Raw genomic sequence first — 13,402 nt, 5'->3', positions numbered from 1 at the left:
AAAATCCATGTTTTTTTTCCAACGGGTGTTGGCTCAAACTTGTCTTGCATACACACGGTCACACAAATCTTGTCGGAAATTCCGAACGTCAAGAACGCGGTGACATACAACATGTACGACCTGCCGAGAAAAATTAAGTTCAATAGCCAGTGCGGCTCTTCTGCTTGATTCCGAGCATGCGTGGAACTTTGTGCATTGGAATTCTGTACACACGATCGGAATTTACGAGAACGGATTTTGTGGTCGGAAAATTTGAGATCCAGATCTCAAATTTTGTGCGTCGGAAATTCCGATGGAAAATGTCCGATGGAGCCTACACGCGGTCGGAATTTCCGACAACAAGCTCACATCGAACATTTTCCGTCGGAAAATCCCATCGTGTGTACGGGGCATTAGACCGAATTTTAATGGTTCAAAGAACGTCAGGCAAAATGGTCGGCCCTCACGCATGTTCACGTCATCAAATCTGGCCCTCTTTGGAAAAAGTTTGGACACCCCTACTCGAAAGCATTGCCCCAGCGATTCAGAATTAATGGCACCACAGTGCGCCAATGCACATTGTGCCGCACGTCTTCCCCTTACATAAAATACACAATTCTCACTCTTAACAATGCAGTCCTTAATACAGCATTCAAATGAATGCCGTTAGGCCCCCACCAGCCTGAAAAGTGAACCAATTTCAGGCTGGTGAAGCAAAAAGCAAGAGCGTCTTTGCAAACCACACATCTTGGAGATGGCTTGCCTGCACTCTCCACCACTACGTTCTACATTGCAACTGGCAGTGAAATCAGAGTCCGTGACCAGGGGGAGCAGCACCATTTCTCTGCCATGTGATGGTGCTTGGGCCTAGTGAGTGGCTGACAGGCCTAAGCACTGTCACAAGGGATAAGGTCTTGTGATGGGTAAAGTGACCCAGTCTCTAATTTTGGATGTTCTGATTGTGTTGGGTGGCATGTAGGGAAAAATTATTAAAAATTTTAGTTTGATTTAAAATCTCATTCACTTGAGTACCCAGGCCTGTACAGCATGAAAAGCTATTTGTTTATGTTTCCAGAGCAGCAAGAAGCTTTATGTAGGCAGCCTGAGCTAGTCAATGGAGATGCAGCAGCTGTACAGACTCAGCTGAAGGTCCAATTTTGCGAAAAATGAGGCCCCGCATGCAGACAGTGTGCGTCCTCTGCCATCCACCCATCCCTGCATACCTGTAAACACGGATGTACCGGTGAGTCCTTACAGCTGCTGCCTCTCTATTGCCTAACCCAGGCTGCCTGCACACTGCTCCGAAAGCATAAACAAGTGGCTCTTCATGCTGTAAGGCTGCGTTCACACCTGAGTGTCCTTTTCAGGTAGAAAGTCACGCGTTATTACCACAATTTTGCATACAGGTCAAAAGGTCACCAATGTAAAAATCAGAAAACCGCCCAAATCTGGCTGAATTGAGCTACAAAAAAAAAGCTCCAGCACTTCTTTGGCTTCAGGCGACATGAAGTGGAGATCTGAACCATCTCCATAGAGAATAATTGATTGTCCCCCCCCCCCCCCCCCCAGCATTTGAGCTTCAGGCTTCAAACTACAAAACACTGAGGTGTGAATGGGGCCTAAAGGTCTTTGCACCCATGTGGATGAACCCTTAGAAGACTAACTCCACTTTTGTTTAGAAAAAAAAAAAAATTTCCCCTCTGGGTGATCTATGTACATTGCATGGATTTTAACAAACTTTGTTGCAGATGCCTACCTATTTTCATGCTGAAGAGATTTGCTCAAGCCATTTGTCTGTGTCCATATGCTACTACACCTACAGGGCTCTAATGAGGAAAGTGGCAGGGTCTGCATCCCTTTAGACATATTTTCCTTTAACCACTTGCCGCCCATCGTCAACTGACAGGGGCACGGTGCAGCTCTCGTTCTGGGTGGACGTCATATGACAACTTCCCAGAATGGCCGCTCTCACGCAGCGATCTCGGCCGTGTTGCTAGGACACGGCGTGACCCCGATCTCTGTAAAGAGCCGCGGCTCTTTAATCATGTGATCGGCTGTGTCCAATCACAGCCGGTCACATGTAAACATGGATATGCTGGTAATCGGCGCAGGGCTGACAATACTGCTTGGGATTCAGTACAGCAGAGGCAGTGTTGTCAGCTTACTACAAGAGCTTATGAGATCACTTGATTTCTGGAAGGATCAACCGGTATTTTTCTGTACTTACTGCAGGTCCCAGTTAATGGCCCACTCACCTAGGTACCAGCGATGTCATTTTTTCCTTTTACGGCCTCCTGGTAAAGTTCAGAATCCCAAGTGTTATGAAAGTGTACCTATTACTGTAAGCCTGCAGCAAAAGTCTCCAGTGAGTACCTTTCACTTTTTACTGTTGATGTTTTCTATGAAAAACAGAGACTCCAATTGCCGATTGACTCTGTTCAATACGTCCAAGTAACTATCCCAGGACAAGTACACACCAATTCCTCATCTGTGTCCAGTCATCTGACATACCACGTGGGGTCTTCCAAGAGCTATCTCATGTTTATGGCCAACCTTGCAAAGAAACCAATCAGCAGTTGGACAAGAAGTGTGTCAGCAATGTAAAGACCAAAACAACTACAAGCATTATAGTGAAGGACCAAGAGCGCTTGTGTCATCAGCTTACATATTCTTTCATAACATGACTGTAAACACTGACTTGGTTTTTTGGGTTGAGCAGGATATGACACAAAGGGCTGCCAGGATATCTGATAGATGCACTATACTAAAGAAAGCATTTCCCAAACATATGTGTCTACATTATTGTGCCAATTTATTGTGAATACAAAAGTATACATTTATCTATCAAGACTGCATATACAGTGGGTAAAAAAGAATAACACCCCTTAAAATAATCACGTTGCTGCTTTACAGCCTGAAATGAAGACAGATACAGTTTTGTTTTATCCAGCTGTATTTACTCAATGCAACTCATAACATCCAAGTGAAAGATAGAACACATACATGTCAGAAAAAAAAAAAAGAAGTTCAAAAACACAATCCCTGAGTTGGAAAAAGGATCACCCCTTGTGTCAGTATTTTGTTGAACCAGCTTTTGCTTTAAAATTACAGCCTTTAGTCTGTTGGGATAGGACTCTACTAACTTTGCACATCTAGACATTGCAATATTTGTCCACTCTTCTTTGCAGAACTGCTCAAGTTCAGGTAAACTTGATGGTGACCGTTTGTGGACTGCAGTCATTCCACAGATTTTCAATGAGGTTTAAAGTAGTTTAAAACTTGAATCTTTGACTTGTACCTATTAGGTAAGCCTATAATAAGGCTTACATGTAGGTACTGTAAATATCTCTTAAACATGCACCGTTTAGGAGATATTTACTATATATGCAGCCGATGACATCATCGGTGCACGTGCTCCGAAGGAACAACTAGCCGGGCCTTTAGAATGCTGTGCCGTAAACGACGGCTCCCCCACGCATGCAAAGGAGTGATATCATCACAGCTCCAGCCAGTCACAAAGTAGGAGTCCACAGACCCGGAAAAAAGAGGGTGAAGATGGCAGCGGCCTGCAGCGATGACAACACATCACTGGAATGCTTCGTTTTCAGGTAAGTTTTACATATTGTGCTGGTATGCGAAAAAAAAAAAAAAAAAAGCACCCAGTGATTTACAACAGCTTTAAGTCTGGGCTCTGACTAGGCCATTCAACGACATTCACCTTTTTCTCCTTGAAACCACTTTGTGGTAATTTTTGCTGCGTGTTTTGGGTCATTGTCATGTTGGAAGGTAAACCTTCTTCCCACTGACAACTTTCAGGCAGAAGGCAGCAGATTTTCCTCAAGAATCTGGAAGGTATTTTGCCCCATCTATTTTTCCTTCTATCCTGACAAGTGCTCCAATCCCTGCTGCAGAGAAACACCCCCATAATATTTACTGTAGGAATGGTGTTATTTGGATGGTGAGCTGTATTGGATTTCCGCCAGACATATTGTTTGGTGTTGGGGCCAAATAATTCAATTTTAGTCTCATGTGACCATAACACCTTTTTCCATGTGCCCTCAGAATATTCAAGGTGTGTTTTGGCAAAAATCTCAGTCATGACTGCATGTGGCCTTTCTTGAGGAGTGGCTTTTTTCTTGCAATCCTTTCATACTAACCACATTTGTGGAGATTTGTGATTAATGTTGTCACATGCACACAATGACCACTCTGTCATAAATTCCTGCAAATGCTTAAAGCCTCATACACACGATCGGATTTTCCACAGACAAAACCTCTGACTTTTGTCCGAAGGCGTGTGTCTGGATTTTGTCTTGCATAAAAACGGCAAGGAATTGTTGGCCAACAAACACGGACGTACTGCCGTACTATGTGTTTTTTCAGCTCTTTAGCGCCACCCTTTGGGCTCCTTCTGCTAATTTAGTGTTAGTAGAAGTTTGGCGAGTGTTGATTCGCGCTTTTCATTCCGCACTTTTCATTTAGAGCTTTTCAGGTCGTTTCTGAACGGCCATTCGTCAACCAGCCATGTTGGGGAATCGGAGGAGATAACGTGTTATCTATTATTGGCCTTGGAGTTATTGCAGTCCAGGAACAGGAGGAGGATTTCTTGGACCAAAATTGGTTGCTTTATTAAATCGTGACCAATTATGTCATATGCCTTTGCTGCGGGAGCTCCCAGAGGATAACTCAGATGATTTTCGGAATTATCTCCTGATGATGGACTTCTGCTTTCACCAACTCTTGGCATTGTTGACCCCTATATTTAGAAGCAGGACGCATGAACAAGGCTTTTATTTTATTTTTTGGTTGAATAATAATGATTTAGTGTATTTTCTATATTTTTGGATGCATAAAATGCACTTTTTGGTTAAGTTCTATTGGCAGATAGCATGTCTAACTGTATTTGTTTTCTTTTTTTAATGCACAATAAAAAACATTATGTAGAATAATACTTGGATGTGTTTTACAATTGACAAGGGACACCAACATAGTTGTATCTTTGATCTTGAAAACTACGGGATAATGGTGTTGTGGTAATTTGCCCAAAGAAAAAAAACAAACAAGCATAATATTATTCTTGATATCACTAGATAAAAAAAAGCCTTTGAAAATTTGTTTGCAATAACTCCATCAGTATCACCAGCAAAGCAGCTTCATTATTATCCTATTAAGAAGAGAATGTGCGCTGCATTTTGACATTTCATAATTTGCCACGTCAGGAATGTTAATTCTCCATTACGAGCGCTAGTTTACAAGACCGACCACTTCTGGCTCATCTTTGCTTCCCGAGCATGCGTGTTTATGCTTTGGACTTTTGTCCGACGGACTTGTGTACACACGCTCGTAAAATCCGACAACACACATTTGTCCGTGAAAAATTCTAAAACCTGCTATCCAACATTTGTCCATGGAAAATCCAACAATTGTCCGATGGAGCATACACATGGTCGGGTTTTCTGCCAAGAGCCTGTCATCACACAATTCCCGTCGGAAAATACGATCGTGTGTACGAGGCTTCAGAGATGCTGTAGGCCTGGTAGCCTCTCTGACCAGTTTCCTCCTGGTTCCCTCATCCAGTTAGAAGCGACATCCTGATTCAGGGACGGTCTGTGTTGTATCCAATAGCTTCCACTTCCTAATAATAGACTTCACTGTGCTTCTAGGCATTAACTCTTAAAAATGTTTTTGTATCCATCTCCTGACTTGTGCCTGTCCACAACTTTATTCTGGAGAGCTTTTGACAGTGCCTTGCCACCCATAGTTGATGGTTTGCTTCAATAGAGCTACTGGGGACTGAAATGCTCCAGGAAAGCCCTTTTTCATGCTGAGATAATCAAAATGATCACAGTTGAAAGTCAAATGGCTTTGTGTGTCATTGAGAAGGCGATGAGCTACACCTTACGGTGCAGGAAACCCACGCACTATTATGGGGCGTACACACGGTCGGACTTTTCAGCTACAAAAGTCCGACAGCCTGTCCGACAGACTTTCGACGGACTTTCGACGGACTTGCGGTGGACTTTCTAACGAACAGACTTGCCTACACACGATCACACAAAAGTCCGTCGAATTCTTACGTGATGACGTACACCGGACTAAAATAAGGAAGTTGATAGCCAGTAGCCAATAGCTGCCCTAGCGTGGGTTTTTGTCCGTCAGACTAGCATACAGACGAGCGGATTTTTCGACCGGACTCGAGTCCGTCGGAAAGATTTGAAGCATGTTTCAAATCTAAAGTCCGTCGGATTTGAGGCTGAAAAAGTCCGTTGAAAGTCCGGAGAAGCCCACACACGATCGGATTACCAGCCAGCTTTAGTCCGTCAGCGTCCGTTGGACTTTTGTAGACGAAAAGTCCGACCGTGTGTACGCGGCATTAGTGTTTCGTACACTGCATTCAAAATGAACTGCAGTTGCAAACTGCAGCAGGTGTCAATGCGTTTGCCAGCACTGGATCGCATAGTACAAAAGTACCATGAGTTGCAGTGCATTTCCAAATGTAGTGCATGCACTACTTTTGGTGCCATGCAGTGCGATTTGAGCCAAATCAAAATACATATCCTCAAATCTCACAGGAATGCTAGCAGATTTCAGCAGGCTTTCAACAAGCTTTAAGAAGCACTGAAGATTGCTAGCAGCTTGCTTGAAGTGGGACTCAACACTCCCATTAGGATGTGTTCAACATTTACAAACTGGAGCTGAATGGTACTTTAAAAGCTTCAGGAAAGCTCTGAAAATGCTTTATCAAAGCTTGCTGTTCACCCGGCTCTTACACAAGCTGAGGCCTGTGTGAAAACGGGCTTAGAGAAGCTGCACGGCCCTATGTTATATCAGGATACACAAAACATCAAAAAGAGCCATCTGTACAGTAACTATTGACCTCCATGTAAATGTAAAGCACTGCAATTTTTTAGTAGTCTTCAGTAGACAAACTGCCCCATAGAAGTATACCCATGCCCTTATATTGTAAATTAATAACCATTATCAATTACAATGTATTTTTTTTTTCTTGAGCAGGGTCTCCAAGCTTTGGAAACAAAAAACATTTTGCTGCCCTTCAGACTTAAAAAGAGACCCAACTTGGGCTAGTGGGTGTAAAAGAAAAAAAAAAAGCCCCAATATCAGTAGGTGTAAAGGAAGGGGATTAGTGAGAGTCAAAATTGACCATCTTAGTGTCAGTGGACGGAATAGTGTCCCACCACTGGTGTCAGTGGACGGAATAGTGTCCCACCACTGGTGTCAGTGGACGGAATAGTGTCCCACCACTGGTGTCAGTGGACGGAATAGTGTCCCACCACTGGTGTCAGTGGACGGAATAGTGTCCCACCACTGGTGTCAGTGGACGGAATAGTGTCCCACCACTGGTGTCAGTGGACGGAATAGTGTCCCACCACTGGTGTCAGTGGACGGAATAGTGTCCCATTACTGGTGTTAGTGGGAGGAAGTTTTCTATTGTTGGTGTCAGCAGATGGAATAGTGTCCCATCAAAGTCTTCCATGGGAAGAATTGTGACCCTTCAGTGATGTCAGTGAGAGGACATTTCCACTTAGCTGTGCCTCATTATTGGTGGTGGTGGGAACAGTACCCCATAATTGGCTAAAGGTAAACAAAAAGTCATATTAACTCCATAGTTTGGGGACCACTGGGTTAGATATCTGATTTGCAATAGATCAGTGATAGCTATGGGGTGATTTACTAAAACTGCAGAGTGCAAAACCTGGTGGTCTGCATAGAAACCAATCAGCTTCCAGGCTTTATTGAACAAGCTGAAGTTAGAAGTTGATTGTCTACCAGACACAACTGAACCAGATGTTGCACTCTCCAGTTTTAGTAAATCAACCCCTATGTCACTCCACACAGTGCCGTACACATCAATCACTGATCACAGTTTCCACTGGAAATAATGAGTTCACGGAAAGCCTGTTTATTTCACATTTTAGCAATGCAACAGTCATCAGCGGTATTGAGGGGTTCGATTATGGTTACTGCTGAAGCCAACACTTGTAACTAAACTAATATCTCTATTTTCACCCACAATAAAACCTCAAAGATAAACACTAAAGTAACTGGGCAGCAAATTCCTAATAAGTAAAAATATACAATTAGTGAATCAGTTTTCTAAACTATACCACTACATTATAAAAACACATTATCACTTTAATGATCTTTTAAAAGGCTAGACAGCATCTAAGACAATGATGTCATCAGGGGCACTAAAAGAACTTGTCAAACAGGATGAATGGAAAACAAAGAAACAAGGTAACAAAAAGCTTATTATTTGTAAACTTCCACAGTTCTTGCCACAGGCACTGAAAGCTTTCATCGATAAAATGTAATCGTGGATACATCTATTAAAGAAAAGAAAAGAAAAAAAGACACACAACAACAAGAGCCCTAATAATGACATCACACGTGGTCTTCTGATTACACCTATGCATCATGTAAAGCATTCAAGATGCAACCAAAACATGCTACTGGTAAGAAAAACAACAGATTGGTGAAAGCACAGCACTACATTCCAGCTTGCATTAGGTGGGGCTAGAAAGTAACTAAGGATAAAGACAATGAGAATGATTTTCTTTGTTATTAAATGTAAGTATGTGGTGCCACCAACCTTTTTCTAAGCTTCTTCCGCTGCCTTTGCAGGCCTCCCCCTCCTCCCCTCCAATAACATTTACAGTAACAAGCATACATCCAGGCTGTGTTTGTCAGGAGAGGATAGTGGAGATCTGCAGCACTGCACCACTCAAGATACAAAACATAGAAATAAATAGAAAGCAAAAAAGAGGCAGGAAACATTCCCAGCCAAGTAACTGGTAACCTCGGCACTGACAATTACATCACAATCCTCATTAATAAAAACAAGTAAAAAAAGAAAATACTTCAACATTCAAAGGCTCACAGATCTGGCTTCATCGGAGACATCTCAAACAGAAAAATGAACCACCAAAGTGAAATAACAGAGGATCTTAACACACGGCTGTGCAGCAATCTGCTGCATCTTAGAACATTCTGCCTCCATAGGATTTTCACAAGACCTTCTGCTACAAGAAGTATCATTGGGGTGTACAGAGCTACAGCAATACACAACTATGGGAGGACCTCCACTGGAGGAGACACTGGCCCAGAGCTCTGCTGGAGGACCTCAAAGTGTCAGATTCTGCCTGTTACCCCTAAAAAGAAATCCCAGAACAATGTACACATCTCACAACTTGTCAAAATATAAAACACTTTTGTCCTGAAGATGCAATGATTGAATATAACTCACAAAGACACACACTGACAGGACCAACACAATGCTCAGCTTTATACATGTAAACATCAGCTGGACGGTCTGTGAAGTCCACAACACCTACGTTTGCTCCTCCTCCATGATCTGTGACACCAACAATACAGTGGTATCGGTGGAGGAGGGTACAGGAGAACACGGCCGGTCATACCAGTGTGACAACCCAATGCCAGTTTAGACCGGGAGTTCTCAATGCTGACCATGCTTACTCAATCCAGGATTGCACTGGCACTGCCCACAGCACGGGGGGGGGGGGGGGTCATCTTACAAGGTGTCACTGCACGCAGCACTGGGAGGTCACCATACAAGGCGTCACTGCCCGCAGCACCTGGGGGGTCACCTTACAAGGTGTCACTGCCCACAGCACCCTGGATTACCTTACAAGGTGTCACTACCCACAGCACCGGGGGGGGGGGGGGGGGTCACCTTACAAGGTGTCGCTGCCCACAGCACCCGGGGTTACCTTACAAGGTGTCACTGCCCACAGCACTGGGGGGTCACATTACAAGGTGTCACCGCCCACAGAACCTGAGGTCGCCTTACAAGGTGTCACTTCCCACAGCACCAGGGGTCAACTTACAAGGCGTCACCGCCCACAGCACTGGGGGGGGTCACCATACAAGATGTCACCGCACACAGCACCAGGGGGTCACCTTACAAGGTGTCACTGCCCAGAGCATCGGGGGTCACATCACAAGGCATCACTGCCCAGAGCACCTGGGGTCGCCTCACAAGGTTTCACTGCCCACAGAACCGGAGGGGGGGGGGTTTCCCTTACAAGGTGTCACCACCCACAGCACTGGGGGTCGCCTTACAAGGTTACAAGGTGTCACCGCCCACAGCACTGGGGGACTGGGGTGGTCACCTTACAAGGTGTCACTGCCCACAGCACTGGGGGACTGGGGGGGGGTCACCTTACAAGATGTCACCGCCCACAGCACCAGGGGGTCACCTTACAAGGTGTCACTGCCCAGAGCATCGGGGGGGGGGTCACCTTACAAGGTGTCACCACCCACAGCACTGGGGGTCGCCTTACAAGGTATCACTGCCCACAGCACCGGGGGGGGGGGGGGGCACCTTACAAGGTGTCACTGACCAGAGCACCGGCGGTCACATTACAAGGTGTCACTGACCAGAGCACCTGATGTCGCCTTACAAGGTGTCACCGCCCACAGCACTGGTGGGGTCACCTTACAAGGTGTTCGTGCCCACAGCACTGGGGGGGGGGTCACCTTACAAGGTGTCACCGCTCACAGAACCGGGGGGGTGGGTCACCTTACAAGGTGTCACTGCCCAGAGCCCCGGGGGTCACATCACAAGATGTCACTGCCCAGAGCCCCGGGGGTCACATCACAAGATGTCACTGCCCAGAGCCCCGGGGGTCACATCACAAGGTATCACCACCCACAGCACTAGGGGGGTCGCCTTACAAGGTATCAGCTTACAAGGTGTCACTGCCCACAGCAGGGGGGGGGGGGGGTCACCTTACAATGTGTCACTACCCACAGCACCTGGAGTCACATTACAAGGAGTCACTTACCACTGCACCTGAGATCGCCGTACAAGGTGTCACTGCCCAGAGCACCGAAGGGTCACTCTAGGTGGGGCCAGTGTCACTGACCACAGCAACAATGTCAGTCTGCACTAGGGTCATTGCCAGCATCACTCTGCAGAGCACTGGTATCACCCTACACAGAACCGTCATTACTGCTCATAGTCTGGTGTCACCACATAAGGTGTCACTTCTACACAAAACTGCTGTTAATGCTAGTGGCCCAGCGTCACTCTACACAGCACCGCTTTCACCACACAAGGTGTCACTAACAAGGAACTGGTGTCACCCCACGTAATGTCACTCTCACCCAGCACCCAAGTCTCTTCACAAAGCATCAGTGTCACCTCCCATGGTGTCACTCTTACAAAGCACCAGTGTCACCATATATGGTGTCACTCCACACAGCAGCAATGCCACTACACCTGGTGTCACTCTTACACAGCCCCAAAGTCTTCACATGGCACAGATATCACTGTGCATGGTGTCACTCAACAAAGCATCCGTGTCATCTCCCTTGGTGTCACTTCACACAGCAGCAGTGTCACTGCACATGATGTCACTCTTACACAACACTGTCACATCATATGGGACAGGTGTCACTCTTACACAGCACCAGTGTCACTCCATATAGGGTCACTCTTACACAGCAATGGTGTCATCGCACACAGTGTTACTCTTAAACAGCATCAGTGTCACGCCACGTGAGGTCACTATTACACAACGCTGGCATGGCATCACATGGGAGAGGTGTCACTTTTACACAGCACCAGTGTCACTCCACATGGGGTCACTCTGACATGGCACTGGTGTCACTCCACATGGGGTCACTCTGACATGGCACTGGTGTCACTCCACATGGGGTCACTCTGACATGGCACTGGTGTCACTCCACATGGGGTCACTCTAACATGGCACTGGTGTCACTCCACATGGGGTCACTCTAACATGGCACTGGTGTCACTCCACATGGGGACACTCTGACATGACACTGGTGTCACTCTGACATGGGGTCACTCTGACATGACACTGGTGTCACTCTGACATGGGGACACTCTGACATGACACTGGTGTCACTCCACATGGGGTCACTCTGACATGACACTGGTGTCACTCCACATGGGGTCACTCTGACATGACACTGGTGTCACTCTGACATGGGGACACTCTGACATGACACTGGTGTCACTCTGACATGGGGACACTCTGACATGACACTGGTGTCACTCCACATGGGGACACTCTGACATGACACTGGTGTCACTCCACATGGGGACACTCTGACATGACACTGGTGTCACTCTGACATGGGGACACTCTGACATGACACTGGTGTCACTCTGACATGGGGACACTCTGACATGACACTGGTGTCACTCTGACATGGGGACACTCTGACATGACACTGGTGTCACTCCACATGGGGACACTCTGACATGACACTGGTGTCACTCCACATGGGGACACTCTGACATGACACTGGTGTCACTCCACATGGGACAGGTGTCACCACACAGGATGTGTGTGTATATGGTGGCCCTGTAGACAATGACACCAGTGGCCCGGTGTCAGTGCTCTGAGTATAGGAAGACAGACCTCCTGCCCCCCACACTCACCCTTCTCATCCATAACCCCCTGGGAAGCAGCTGAGTGACATGCCATGGGCCCCTGACCTCCCCCTGAGGGGCCCCTGACCTCCCCCTGAGGGGCCCGGCCCCGCTCTGTCACAGCGGAAGACTGACAAGCTGTGAGTGTCCGGGGAAGGAGGCCTCGGCCCCCGCCTCATGTTTACCCCGCACCAGGAAAGGGCCAGGCCCGCTCTCCTCCCCCTCCTCCTCACTCCCCACTCTCCTCAGGCCCGGCGGAGCGGGCTGGCTTACCTTCCTAGCAGCAGCGCTCCGGAGCGGCCTCGGACAGATTCCCAAAACCCGAGCTGGGGAGGGGCGGCAAGAGGGCGCTGCGAGCACCGGAAACAAAGGCCGGCCCGGGGCAGGGTGGGCGGGGACACGAGGGGGAGGAGCCGCAGCTCGCAGCGATCTGCAGAGGTGACCGTTCCGTCTCCGCCCCCTCCTCCTCCTGGTGTGGGGAGATGGGCGGGGCCAAGATGGCGCCGCGCTGGGAACGGAGAGAGTTGCCGGGAGCGGCACTTCCAGCGCAACGCCTGCGGACCGCCCTCTGACCCGCCCCTGGCAGGGGGACTCCTCGGTCAGCCCCGGGCTCCTTCCACTGTATATCGGGGACATGTGACTGAAGGGCCGCACACTTCCATCTAACTAATGCGAATAGAGCCATACAATCAGGATTGGAATATCCTCTGATTATGATCGATTGATGGTGGAGGACACACAACGATTTTATGTACGATCCCAAGGCCCTATTCACACCTGTGCGTTCCCAAACCAGCGCTACAAACACGTCGTACTTGAGGTGCCCATAAGGCTGCGATCACATCCAAAAAGATTCGGAAATGCACAAAAAGCGTGCAGCGCGCTTGCAGTGCCATTATTTTCCCAGGTAACAGCCGCGTGACAAAACGCAGGAGATCACCGCCAAAGAGAGGTGCACGACCTTCATTGACACATTTG

The 13,402-nt window shown here is 47.3% G+C and overlaps 1 protein-coding gene across 1 annotated transcript in view; it reads right to left on the bottom strand.

Moving 5' to 3' along the window:
• TAOK1 (TAO kinase 1) overlaps positions 1-12,838 on the bottom strand; it is a 190,372-nt gene extending 177,534 nt beyond the window's left edge. The window contains exon 1 of the mRNA XM_073616827.1: positions 12,698-12,838. The gene's annotated coding sequence lies outside the window, so the exon portion shown is untranslated. The remainder of the gene's footprint in view (positions 1-12,697) is intronic.
• Between the last annotated feature and the right edge of the window lie 564 nt (positions 12,839-13,402).

Source organism: Aquarana catesbeiana, linkage group LG02 (genome assembly GCF_042186555.1).
Source record: "Aquarana catesbeiana isolate 2022-GZ linkage group LG02, ASM4218655v1, whole genome shotgun sequence".
Classification (NCBI taxonomy): Eukaryota; Metazoa; Chordata; class Amphibia; order Anura; family Ranidae; genus Aquarana; species Aquarana catesbeiana.
Note: the sequence above shows the minus strand (reverse complement) of the source record. Positions and strands in the feature narration are given on the sequence as shown.